This window comes from Phoxinus phoxinus, assembly GCF_949152265.1.
Source record: "Phoxinus phoxinus genome assembly, chromosome: 14".
Classification (NCBI taxonomy): Eukaryota; Metazoa; Chordata; class Actinopteri; order Cypriniformes; family Leuciscidae; genus Phoxinus; species Phoxinus phoxinus.
In genome coordinates, this window is record NC_136889.1 from 18,718,978 (window position 1) to 18,732,904 (window position 13,927).

At 36.0% G+C, this 13,927-nt stretch overlaps 1 long non-coding RNA gene across 1 annotated transcript; it reads right to left on the reverse strand.

Moving 5' to 3' along the window:
- Positions 1 to 9,665: 9,665 nt before the first annotated feature.
- On the reverse strand, positions 9,666 to 11,210 carry LOC307010458. The gene is made up of 3 exons (XR_013800197.1): positions 11,019 to 11,210; positions 10,139 to 10,260; positions 9,666 to 9,996 (listed from the first exon to the last, which is right to left on the reverse strand). It is a non-coding gene; the product is annotated as an uncharacterized lncRNA (long non-coding RNA).
- Positions 11,211 to 13,927: the final 2,717 nt, after the last annotated feature.

The following is a 13,927-nucleotide window of genomic DNA, read 5'->3' on the forward strand; positions in this document are numbered from 1 at the left end:
TTTAATTACACGGGCCTCTATTTGTATTCAGCATTTATGGGCTTTTACATGGTTGAAGACAGTAATTAAAAAAACAGTTTCAGAGAGGAAGAGATGACAATGACAGAGACAGGGGCAGCCCAATGATTTCAATAAGAATGACAGTATAACGCTTTAAAAGCACTAGTCTGTCTTTTGTTTAAGGAGATTGTCATACGTTAAGTGCTTTCTTTTTCTATACCTTTGTGCCTCTGTGTGTCTCTCTATTGTGTTTTGCCTCCTTATTTTTCTCCCAACGCCTCAAGTTTCTTCAGGCGACAGGAAGCTTGAGCATAGGACTTGGTAACCAAGCAACAACATACCAACCACACTCTAAAATTAGGGAAGTGATGACGTCAAGGCAACCAAAACAAAATCATAAGAACATTAAAATGCACATGTAACTGCAAGGAACACTCACACTGACCATTCAGTTTCTATACTTCAATCAACATCACATAACCATTATTTCCCCATAATAGAGTAAAAATATACCTTCCATAAAGCTGCACATCGTATCACAAAGGTAATACACCGCCAGTCATTCACGCTACTGAATTAAGTCACGCATCAAAGAAAAGCAGTGCTCTTATTTTAGGAAATTGGCATAGATATGCAACTCAGACTGAACAGGCAAAGCCTAATTTTCTGTTCCAAATCGCCTTAATTACAGTGCTAATCCGTCCAAATGAGATGCATCCAGGGTATTTATTTAGTTAATTAGTAGGCAGAACTAAAAGGGCTCCAGTCTGTTGGAAAAAAGGACCTGAGGTCAGAGCTGGGATTATTCGTTTGTACTGTATTTTTCTTGTACTCGTACATGTACAGAAGACCTGACTCTCAAGAAACAGAAATAATGGAATAAGTCATCAGATCTATACAGGGCCTAAAACTAACTTTTTTTTACCACAACTGGCCGGTGACTTAAGAAAATGTACCGGCCATGAAATAATTACCTGACAGTAATAACACCAAAACTTTAAGATACCGGTAAAAAAAAATATATATATATATCTATTCCAATTTCGATACCACATCGAAAAGAATAGCCTAACTGCACCATAAAGCATTTAATGATTAAGCAATTTTCAACTTTGTTTTAATAAGTTATGATTAAGCACTTTTCAACTTTTGAAAGTTATACAAGATTCAACTATTTTTTTATAAGTCAGTTAATGTAATTTAAATGGAAATGACTTAAAAACCCAAGTCGATTGTACTTAAAATGTAATTACAGTTACAATTTACACTGAAATTAAAAACAGAAGACAAGTAGGCTAACAGTTTTCAGGTAGAGACATTAAAGTAATCAAATGTAAAATGACTCTGGATTGCCTTCACTGTTTAATCCTTATTGGAGTTGCAAAAGTTATTCAGTCAAGAGCAGTGAGTGATTTTTTTCTTTGTCTTTTGTAGTTTGATTAACATTAAAAACACAGACAGCAGCAGGATTATTAGGATGCTGTCATTTTAAGACTAATGTGTGGATCCAATATACTGATACTGTTACACATGTCTTACTGTTTACGTTTACAAGCATAACCGGCTTCGCTGAGACGGGCATTTTTGTCAATTTATGGATTTGTCTATTCAAGCGCATGAAGACGTGAAAGGCTTTCCGGGTGTACGCTTCGGATGTGACATTTGATGTCATGTTCTCACAACATTGCATTAGAATTCATACAAATTTTAGCGGCCAACTGGCGATTGACACCATTTCATTTACCTTTTACTCGCGTTTGGCCCTTGGTGAGTGTTAATTTTAGGCCCTGGATGGCTGGATCTATACACTCAATGAATCACCTTTCAAAGAAGCACTGTTCATGGCACTTTTAACCACCCAGTCTGAGAGAGGTTGACCTTCATCTCACAGCCAGACTTTTGATGTGCAGCTTGAGGTCTAGTCCTCATTGCAGCTTATTCTGGCCAAGAACCTCCCACTAAGAAAGAGACTTCTTAAGTGGCCACCAACCATGAGCAGTTGTACAGAAAACTATGAAAAAATGTATTCAAAGATTAAAAAACATCAAAGACCTGCAGTCAATGATTATCCAAATAACAATTGAAGAAGAAGAAAAACAGGGGGGAAAAAAGCCTGAAAATGTCAAAAGACAAAAAAGATCAAACAAGGAATATCAAGATCCCACCACATCATTCTTCCTTTTTATTATTAAATAGAAAAAGAGGACCAAAAGTAATAAGTATGATTATTTCACGAACATAACTCAGAACTAGTTAACATGCTACTTAGTGCCTCAAACAAGCCTTAGCCGTGCCATTGTTGTTATGGATGCTTGATTGTGTGCAAAAAGTAATAGCAGTCAGAAAAAGATGCTAATGTCTTCACTGTTGTATACGCCAATGAAAAGAAGCACTACACAAACCAGACTGGTTTAAATGGGGTTTTTCCATGATAACGAGAGGGAACGTGAGCCCTGGCACAAAGAAAGATGTAATTAACTCTGATAATATGGTGTTTGTGTAAATTTGAGCAGCCCAGTAACTAGCCAGACTGTCCTTGACTTACTCCAACACTGCCAGTTTTATTCTCTCAGGCCAGATCTCACAACTCTCTTCTGACTCTCCCACTCTCTTGTTGTCTCTCTTTCTTCTCTCTCTCTCTGTGAATTTAATCCTTTTAGAGTTATCACCTCCACACCAGACCCTGCTCGGCTCCCAGCTCTCCAAGACACAGAGAATCTTTCCCAAGACACAGAGCAAACAGATTAACCCACAAGAGAGAGAGCAAGCGATGCTCCGATAGTGGATGGAAGGATGACGGAACAGTAATCCTACAAAGAAAAGTGTTACTCTGAAGAGCGAGGGAACGGTTTCTTTGTATGAGCTGTTTGGAGAACTCGTAGAGCATAGAATATGCTTGAAGGACATTTTGAGGGCTTGTTTATGTGGGTCAGGACTAACATGAAAGATTATGTAATTCTGACTGTGGAGTTTCTCACTGAAGTAAGAAGCAAAGCATGTGTTTGAGGAACAAGGATGCACGATCTTTAAAAGATGTGATTCCTGAGGGAGGCAAAGTGGTTATGCACCATGCACCCCCTCCATCAGAAAAACAATAGGACAAAAATATAGATTTCTTATTGAAACATTTTGAAACACTTTCAATCTTAGTGTCTAGGCCATACGTGTTTTAAAGCATATGTTTTTTAAACAAAAAAATATGTCATAGACCCTCAAATATGATCCATGTGTCACCCTTAATAAAATATAAAAGCAACACAGGGTCATTGGAAAAACGGTCTGTGGCAACATGCAACATTGCAAAACGCAAAATACATATGTACATATCACTGCAGTTTCCAACAGAAATGAACACTAGAGGCAGTAAAGCGCTTTTAATCCTTTTCACACACAATTATGATTACAGGGGCAGATTATGGATTAATAAAGACTTGTTTTCATGTGGCTCTTTGCATAATTATGTTATGACCTCAAAACACTTTTTACCATAGTGCATGATTTGTAAACGACTATATTTTGTAGTTTGCATCACTTAACCAGCTCTATATGTTTGGATTTACTGATGTACTAAGCTTGCTCGGTAGCTCAGCTGGTACAGAATTGTACTTGTGATGCGGAGAGCTAACCAATGGCGTGAGTTTAGGACCAACCCAGTCTCACGGCAGTTCGTGATATGGTCACGTAATTTAATCTATTGATTCGTGGCACGGGCACGTTTATTTCGTTATTTTCGTAATTCCAGCACGTTTTTTAAAACTAATGTATTTCAATGGGAAGCATCTTTCGTGATCAAAGCACGATTCTATCTGCCTATCGGGCTGCAGTAGAGAAGCTGTTTAATCAACATTTATTCACGAGATCTTATCATGGTTTATGTATTTATTTTAATTATATTATTTCGTTCTTATTGCCAGGGAAGCTGGATTGCTTTGCTGTTTATTGATATTTAAAAAAAATAGTTTATTAGTAGGAAATCGCGCTGAAGAAGTCTCATTCCGAACACCTCGCGACATTTGGCATCAGTTCACGTGTGCCAGGTTGGTAAGTAGTCGTAAATAAGCTGTCCTAATAATGTTTGTTATAATGTATTTTCTGTGTGTCGAAATTAATCAGATTAGCTCAAGTTCAGTCACTGCATTATATCTGTCATCTCAACGGAGGCTTTGCGTTTCATTGCTTTCTATGAAAATGGTTTCTATGGTGATTAAACACTGTCTGTCACGTGATGTGCTATACAGTAGGCCTAGAGTAGACCTTCAATCAGTTAATCATATTCATATCAGGTTTTAAAGTTGTACAATTAGTTCCAAAGTTGTATGTGTAGTAGAAGCACAGTAAAAACAACACCATGCTTTTACCACAGTAACATTAGTTTTACTGTGATAAGTGTAGTAAAAAGACAGTAATCACACAACTTACCATGCTTTTACCACACTATTGGTAGTTTTAATGTGGTACTTATTGTAAATGCACAGTAACCACAACACTAACCATGCTTTTACCTCAGTAACCTTAGTTTTACTGTGATGGGTAGTAAAGGACAGCAATCACAAAACTTACCATGCTTTTACCTCAGTATTGGTAGTTTTAAAGTGATAATTGTTGTAAATTATGCATATTAACCACAACACCTACCATGCTTTTAATGCTTAATAATATAACATCCAATATTTGTAAGGAAAATCAGTACTTTTTCCTTTAAATAATCCTATATATTATACATAATGATATTTTATTTTCTCTGTTTTCAGCTGAAAAGACCAAAAGGGCCTTTCGAACTCAGTCAGCCCATTATTGTTTGAGGACAAGTAAACGGAGGAGACGGACCGCTGCAAAGACAAATATTCGCAATGGTACGTATGTGTTGGTTTTAACCCTAAATCAAACATTTTATCAAGCATTTGTTGTTTCTTAAACCTGTTCTTACAAAACCCATAGCCCAATCAGTATGAACAGTCTCAAAGTCTTAATAATTCACAAGATTTAACAAGTTGTCAAATTCGTACGATACTAGTACATATTTGTATACTCGTACATAATCCTGCAGCTTTTACTCCTAGTGCTCATTGGCTACTGCCTCAATTCCTGTACATATTTATCGCGATATTTGTAAATCAGTTGCGCCCCTTCTTGGATAGTAGTCTGATGTCCCACACACTGTCAGAAAGTTTATATTAATTGCATTGTGTATTCATTCAAATTATTACAAATTAGTCCCTGTCTGTTGTGTTCATGTTCCAATGTCCAATGATACATGATGTCTCTCCAAACCTCATAACCTACCTCTGTTTGCAAGAGTGGAAAAGCTAATCTGACTTGTCACATGACATCAGATACGCGATTATTTTGTCGTAATCAGATCAGTTACACTGCTGATAACTGTCCCAATTGCATATAAATCATGTTATTTTTAAACGAGTTCATATGATTATTGCTTGCTATTAAAGACATACTTTTATTCATAGAAATGCCCACATATCAGTGAACGTATAACATAAAAATGCTTTTAACATTTAATTATGCAACACTCTTTACAGAAATATATCCCACAGTTATGGATAAACTCCCAACATCATCATCAAGTCCTGTGCTGGGCACATTGGGCAACAAGTGTCCTCCAACGTATTCGATCCGTGGCCAAGTTCTCCGCATCTTCCCATGGGACACTGACATTGTTCAGGTCTTCGTGAAACATCTGTCTCCATGACTTCCTTGGTCTTCCCGGTCTCCTGCATCCTCCTGGTGGTGTCCACTTCATCACTGTCTTTGGGTGGTGTTGTTTGGGCATGCGTCGGATGTGTCCAGCGAGGTGCACCCTTTGCTCTGTCACAGTTTCTGAAAGTCTTCATGTGAAGTCCCACTCCTCCTCAGGATCTCTTTGATATATGCAGAACCAATATTGAAAATAGTGATTTATCTTTTTTCCATATTGTTAAAGCATTTTGTTTTCTCTTTTCAGCTTCATAAACTGTGCTTGATGTCTGCCTAATGCCTTTATCAAAGAAGTGTCAGTGATCATCAGGTGTTTTCCTAAAGGACATATTCATTGCCATCCATTAGTTCTAGTCATGCAGTGACTTCATGATGCAATAGACACATGTATATTTCTGCAAGTGTATAGCAGGTGTTTGTCCGAACAATTGAAGATAGTGAGAGTGTTCAGGAAAACCTTTAGAAAACAATCCATATTTATGGAAATCTTATTGGTGCTGAAAGAATATTACAGAAATGAGACACTTGACATAATGGACATTATTCTGAGTTTGTTACCTTTACATTTAGATGGACTTAATGTCTTACATTTAGCTTCATTAAACCTTTTATTACAGTGGTCACTATAGTAAATGTCCACCATAACTACATCTATGGTATCATCATTACATCACTACCTGGTTAATGTAAATGTAATATACCCGTGAATGTATTTTATTGAAGCATTTTCTTACTGACGTTTATAATCATTAACTATTTTAAGTTGCCTTTCATTTAGTGACAATAAAAGTGATTAATGATCACAAGGATATAGAATTAAAGGTGAGAATGTAAAACGTTGTGCTTACGTTTTTGCCTATTTGTTCTTTAAAGCGAAGAAACAAATATATTTTCACATAACAAAGTTGAATCTCATCTCTTGGTTTGTAAAAATATAACTTCATCATAGCGATTTGTTTTAACGTTACTGTATATGTCTATATAATAGATAGATTGCCCCTGTATCTTATACCTGTTTTTGTTTATATAATTAACTTATTTTTATACTGTTGTGCAGTAGGTTTGGCACTACATTTGTCTTTAAACAGTTTGACATTAAATATTGGAATATGCTTTCAAAATTGTGTGCATTCATTGTGATTTTGTTACATTTATTTGAATATAATTGATATACCTTTGATATACTATACATAGGCCTACACTGTAAATGTTAGAAGCACTTTAGTATATGTAATTATCTTTAATTAAAATACTGCAAAACTACCCCTGCTGTAGGCCATTGCTTAGAAAAAAGTTTATCTTTCAAATGTATTTATTAATGTCTATGTACTAATGTCTAATCAAATAAAAACATTTGTGTCATTGATCATGTGATCTCGTTTTTGGATGGTAACCACACAAAGGAGTCTTTTGTTTTTAAATGTGAGTTTTATAATTTAATTAGAATTAATACATTACAGCCCAAATATTGTTTGGGTTTAAATATGAAATATTTAAGGTATCTATCCCTGTAGCCGGAACCAGAAGAGATCTGTCATCATTTACCATAAATGGGCAAGTAAGTGTGACGCATCTGTACAGCTGGATTGTTATTGGCTGTGACTTTATCGCAGAACTCGCTGTGATTGGACTATCGTTTAACCCATATAAAACGGCGCTTCATGTTACAAAGTATGTTTTGGTGTTATTATTGCGTTAGTTATACATAAAGTTAATGATAAAGTGTCTCTGTTTTGTGAGAAATTGCTCCTTTACTGAGATCCCCACCCTAACCCTAAGCATGGCTGTACATTTCAATGAACTACAGGACAATGTTTCCTGTTCCATTGATAGCATGACAGAGATATGTGGGTAATGTAGTTTAAAACGTTTAGTAATGAAACAATAAATGTTAAATACATAATATCTTTAATGGACAACTGGATATCTAAATTTGTTCATTGTGCAAACCTTTATGACATATATGAGGGACAGGCTGAAATTTGATAATTTACTGTGAGCACTTTAAAAATAACCTTTATGCCAGCTTTCCGTATATGTCAGAAAACTGGGCCCAACATTATTTAGTAAACATGGCATAAGCAGTTGTCCTGCCGATTTTCTCTTTGATACACTAACCGGACTGTGAGTTACAGCCATTTGAAATGTGCAGTTTTTTGCTCTTCTGGGGGCCGCTGGGCCCTTGGGGGTGGAAGTGCAGTACAATCTACACATATCTTCACACACTATTACACAGGGATAATGCACCATTCAGTAAAACAAACAAAACAAAACAGTGCCAACATTTCCTTTTCACCCCCTCTGATTGCTGCTTATATGCCTGACATCAGTAACGTCTATGCTTTCATTTTAAATGCAGTAGGCTAGTAGATGTACTAGAATGATCAACATGGATCATCTTCAATTATGCTTGAAGTGTTTATAGCAAGATAGCCACTGCAGCCTCTTGTTATTCACATAGCTTCCCTTTATTTCACTGCAAACATTGCAGTTGCAGCTTATACATGCAAGTATGTGCAACTTTTGTTGCATTGTTTTGTTGCAACTTTTGTCCCAAATATCATTAACCAGATCTAAATGTGTATGTCCTAAGAAAAAGAATCATGGTAATTAATTATATGTAGTTGTTTTTAAATTATAAACTAAACTAAAGAAATAATAAATTAAAATTTCTCAAATATTGTTTTTATTTACTGTACCAAACACCACTTTCAATAAACAATATTCACCATACTTTATTACACAACACTTTATTGGAGGACACAGCATAAAGTTGATAAAGTAGCATAAAGACAATGAGATTCAAGATAAATAAAAATGTGTCTTCAAAAATACATTAACATCATATTAATCCATTCACAGCTGCTGAAGCCACAAAATGAGTGCCAGAGAATCACATTCAGTCACCTATACAGAAAACAGATTTGATATTGTGTTGGAAAATAATGATTCATTATCACTAAACTGGTTTCTTGCTCTTCCCTGTACATGTCTCGATCATGTTCATGTTGTTCTTCCTCGTCTAAACAGTTTGTTCAGGTGTACCCTACAGTACAACAGAAGAACAGAAGATGTGATCACTGATGTGGTGTAGCTTTTCTCAACCAGAGGAAGAAGTCTCAACATCCCTTTGTCAGGCGTTCTCCAGTCCTAGTCTGAAAGTAAAGCAAAAAACACAAACAATACAAATTAAGTTGTTTAATGGACAGTCAGGTCAGCTTATGGCTACGTTTACACGTGGATGGCTATTTTCATAAACGGACATTTCACCCCTCTTCGTTTTCAAAAATAACATCGTGCACACGAACCCGTGTATATGCCGTCCAGAGCATGCCAAACCTGTAGGTGGCAGTGTAACGAGAAGCTCAAGCCCACGTTAGCCAATCAAAATCCCGAAAATAGTCTCATATTGTGACGTCGCTGCCTAAAACTCAGTTTTTCTCAGTTTACATGCAAACGTGCAAACAAAGTTTTCCAAAATCTTCACTTTGGCCGGAGTTTTTAGAAATAATCATTTTCTGTGATAAAAACTGGGTTTTCGTGTAAATGAGAGGCCAAACCGCAGGGAAATATCGGTGTCTTCACTTCGTGTAAACGGGGCCTATGTTCTGCGATATATTAAGCAGTGATGGGCTACTCTGGCCCTTAGCGTCCACTGTCCTGCAGATTTAGCTCCAACCTCAAACCCTCCTGCCTATGGTCTATAAGTAAAGCTGAAGACTTTCATATGTTCTCAATTAGGGTTGGAGGTAAACTCTCAACCTCAAAAAGGAGAACGCAAAAGGGCCAGAGTTGCCCGTTCCTGATTTAAATTTACAAAGCAGCAGTCAGTACATTATATAATATACACATTGATTTATTTTATACATATATATAAAATGTAATTATATATATATATAATATTTCAGCACATTATATAAGCTAAGTACTGAACAAAAAATGTTTTACCCATATCAACAGCAACCTATTTTAAAATATCTTTAAGAAAGGCATGGTCTCTTTTGCCTTTGCAAGTGATGCTTGATTTTTTTCAAGACAACATACTCTTCTGTCACTTGTTTCAAGAGCTTCACTTGGTCAAAAACCAAGTGATAACCTGTACAATGTAAAATTGTCAACATCAAATTATGTACTACATATTACAGCATTGTTTCAATACAAGACATACCAATGGATTTGCGCACCTTTCTGTCTTCTTTGGGCACCAGATGTTCCTTCCTCACCCGAAACAAAGGACTTATTCGATTAGCTTGTGTTGATATAAGGACTGGTCTTCCTTCTCTGCTGTAAAACAAGAAAGTATCTACTTACTCGTGCAATTACTATTGTTCTTGAAACATAAATTAAGACAGTTATAATTTACCTTACGATTCAGGAGAAAGCATTTGATGAGTAAATACTGATTGAAATGTTCTAGAAACTTTACCTGGGAAGGGCTGATCTCGGCAAGATCCGCTGCGACTCACTAGTAGCTCTTGTGAGGGTTGGCTCTTAAAAGAGCTGTTGAGTTTGATGTTGTAGAGATCTAAAAAAAGGGACAAAGTAATCCTGCAATACAGAAAGGAAGGTAATTTTATTACATTACATGCAAGCAGTCAGTTATACAACTGTAGGATATATTTCTGTAAAGAGTGTTGCATAATTAAATGTTAAAAGCATTTTTATGTTATACGTTCACTGATATGCGGGCATTTCTATGAATAAAAGTATGTCTTTAATAGCAAGCAATAATCATATGAACTCGTTTAAAAATAACATGATTTATATGCAAACGGGACAGTTATCAGCAGTGTAACTGATCTGATTACGACAAAATAATCGCGTATCTAATGTCATGTGACAAGTCAGATTAGCTTTTCCACTCTTGCAAACAGAGGTAGGTTATGAGGTGTGGAGAGACATCATGTATCATTGGACATTGGAACATGAACACAACAGACAGGGACCAATTTGTAATAATTTGAATGAATACACAATGCAATTAATATAAACTTTCTGACAGTGTGTGGGACATCAGACTACTATCCAAGAAGGGGCGCAACTGATTTACAAATATCGCGATAAATATGTACAGGAATTGAGGCAGTAGCCAATGAGCACTAGGAGTAAAAGCTGCAGGATTATGTACGAGTATACAAATATGTACTTGTATCGTACGAATTTGACAACTTGTTAAATCTTGTGAATTATTAAGACTTTGAGACTGTTCATACTGATTGGGCTATGGGTTTTGTAAGAACAGGTTTAAGAAACAACAAATGCTTGATAAAATGTTTGATTTAGGGTTAAAACCAACACATACGTACCATTGCGAATATTTGTCTTTGCAGCGGTCCGTCTCCTCCGTTTACTTGTCCTCAAACAATAATGGGCTGACTGAGTTCGAAAGGCCCTTTTGGTCTTTTCAGCTGAAAACAGAGAAAATAAAATATCATTATGTATAATATATAGGATTATTTAAAGGAAAAAGTACTGATTTTCCTTACAAATATTGGATGTTATATTATTAAGCATTAAAAGCATGGTAGGTGTTGTGGTTAATATGCATAATTTACAACAATTATCACTTTAAAACTACCAATACTGAGGTAAAAGCATGGTAAGTTTTGTGATTGCTGTCCTTTACTACCCATCACAGTAAAACTAAGGTTACTGAGGTAAAAGCATGGTTAGTGTTGTGGTTACTGTGCATTTACAATAAGTACCACATTAAAACTACCAATAGTGTGGTAAAAGCATGGTAAGTTGTGTGATTACTGTCTTTTTACTACACTTATCACAGTAAAACTAATGTTACTGTGGTAAAAGCATGGTGTTGTTTTTACTGTGCTTCTACTACACATACAACTTTGGAACTAATTGTACAACTTTAAAACCTGATATGAATATGATTAACTGATTGAAGGTCTACTCTAGGCCTACTGTATAGCACATCACGTGACAGACAGTGTTTAATCACCATAGAAACCATTTTCATAGAAAGCAATGAAACGCAAAGCCTCCGTTGAGATGACAGATATAATGCAGTGACTGAACTTGAGCTAATCTGATTAATTTCGACACACAGAAAATACATTATAACAAACATTATTAGGACAGCTTATTTACGACTACTTACCAACCTGGCACACGTGAACTGATGCCAAATATCGCGAGGTGTTCGGAATGAGACTTCTTCAGCGCGATTTCCTACTAATAAACAATTTTTTTTAAATATCAATAAACAGCAAAGCAATCCAGCTTCCCTGGCAATAAGAACGAAATAATATAATTAAAATAAATACATAAACCATGATAAGATCTCGTGAATAAATGTTGATTAAACAGCTTCTCTACTGCAGCCCGATAGGCAGATAGAATCGTGCTTTGATCACGAAAGATGCTTCCCATTGAAATACATTAGTTTTAAAAAACGTGCTGGAATTACGAAAATAACGAAATAAACGTGCCCGTGCCACGAATCAATAGATTAAATTACGTGACCATATCACGAACTGCCGTGAGACTGGGTTGTTAGGACGGTACTGTCTGTTTATCTGAATAATGACAGGCGACAAGAGTGTTCTGGAAACTTGTTAGAAAAAAATCATTATTAGTTTTCCAAATACCTGCAGTACTGCAACTCTCTGCCACGAGGGGAAATCTGACGTGGCAACTATAATGCATTTTCCACGTCAAAGATCAAATCTGTGTGTACGCACGTTGTATAAATGAGGCCCCTGGACTTTTTGAGAAGGTCTGCTTAAATGAGTGTCACTCAGAAAGTTCCCTCTTCGTTCCCGCTGCCGATTGTTTCGTGTGCAAATGTTCCACGAGAGTCTGGCAGAGCACTCTCAGCGCAGCCTGAAGAACAGGGTCTGTGGGAGTACCAGCACTGCCAGATGCCTTTCAGTCTCACAACAAACCTCTTTCTGTCAGAATGTTTGATAAATTGATCTCATGCGTCAGATATTCTTTTCAGGTGCCATAAACATTGATTATGGGACACTGGTAAAATATAAATTTGGACATACTGATGACAGACAACAGACAAACTGCAGGATGTGAACCAGAACTCTTGACAGAACTGGGATTTATTATGCGATATGTTCTGCACACTGCCCTGGAACAACAAAAGCTTGTGACATACAGTCTGAAAGTTTGTTCCTAAATTCCTAAGGCATTTAGTCTCTCACTATTTCAAAATTTCACTGAAAAATGGCTTTGAAACAATTTTCACTCAGAAACAGCTAGTAACTAACACATTGAATTAGGAGCCGTTTACACGACACCGGTTTCAACTAACAGCAGAAAACTTTTTATTTTTAATAAAAAATCAACTTTAGCGGTTTGGGGGTCTGAAAATACAAACTTTTGAAAACAGGTTTCAAATGCAAGTGTTTTTTTTAAATAATATCGTTATTGTCTCCGTCGGAGTACATACAAAAACACAAATTTGTGAAAATAGGACATCATGTGCATCACTGTGAGTGCACTAACTTGGATGGGCTAAATTTACTCGGACTTCACTTCACTATTACGTGTTTACGTAGGCGCGTAGTGTTTCTTTACGAAGTAACATCGCCAACTACTGGCCTGGCAGCATAATACAGCGTTTTTTGTTTGTTTTTCGCAAATCAATGTTTTAATATTTTATAAATAACATTTTAATACAATTTTATAACATTTTGAAGTATAAATACCTAAATAGTATTTTGTTGTAAAACAGTAATCCAATAATGTATTTTTTTATAAACTTTTTTTAACTCTTTCCTCACCAGCGCGGGGAAAAATTTCATGGGCCCCAGAATATTTTCTTGCATGAATATCCGAATAACTGAACATAAAACGTATCAAAAGAAAGAACAGCGCCTCTGCTTTTAAACAAAAAAATTTAAGTTTTTTATGTCTCATAAATTATTACACATTTCGGCAATGGCTGGGAAAGAGAAACACATAAAAATACATATATTTGAATCCTGTGAAATGCTGTGAATTACTAGCAAGCAGAATATTGTGTTTAAAGTTTTTGCTCTTATTTATTTATTTAATTCAGAATATATTAGAAGCCTGTATCTGAGCAAAACTTTCAGGACCTGGGATGCTTCTGGTAAATTCAGTCTAGGGAGCACATCAAACTTTAATGAGAACAACATCTTCAAAGAGTGCCTTAAACACATTACATAAGTAAAGAGAACGTCTGCAGAATCATGTATTTTACATGCATATTTTCATG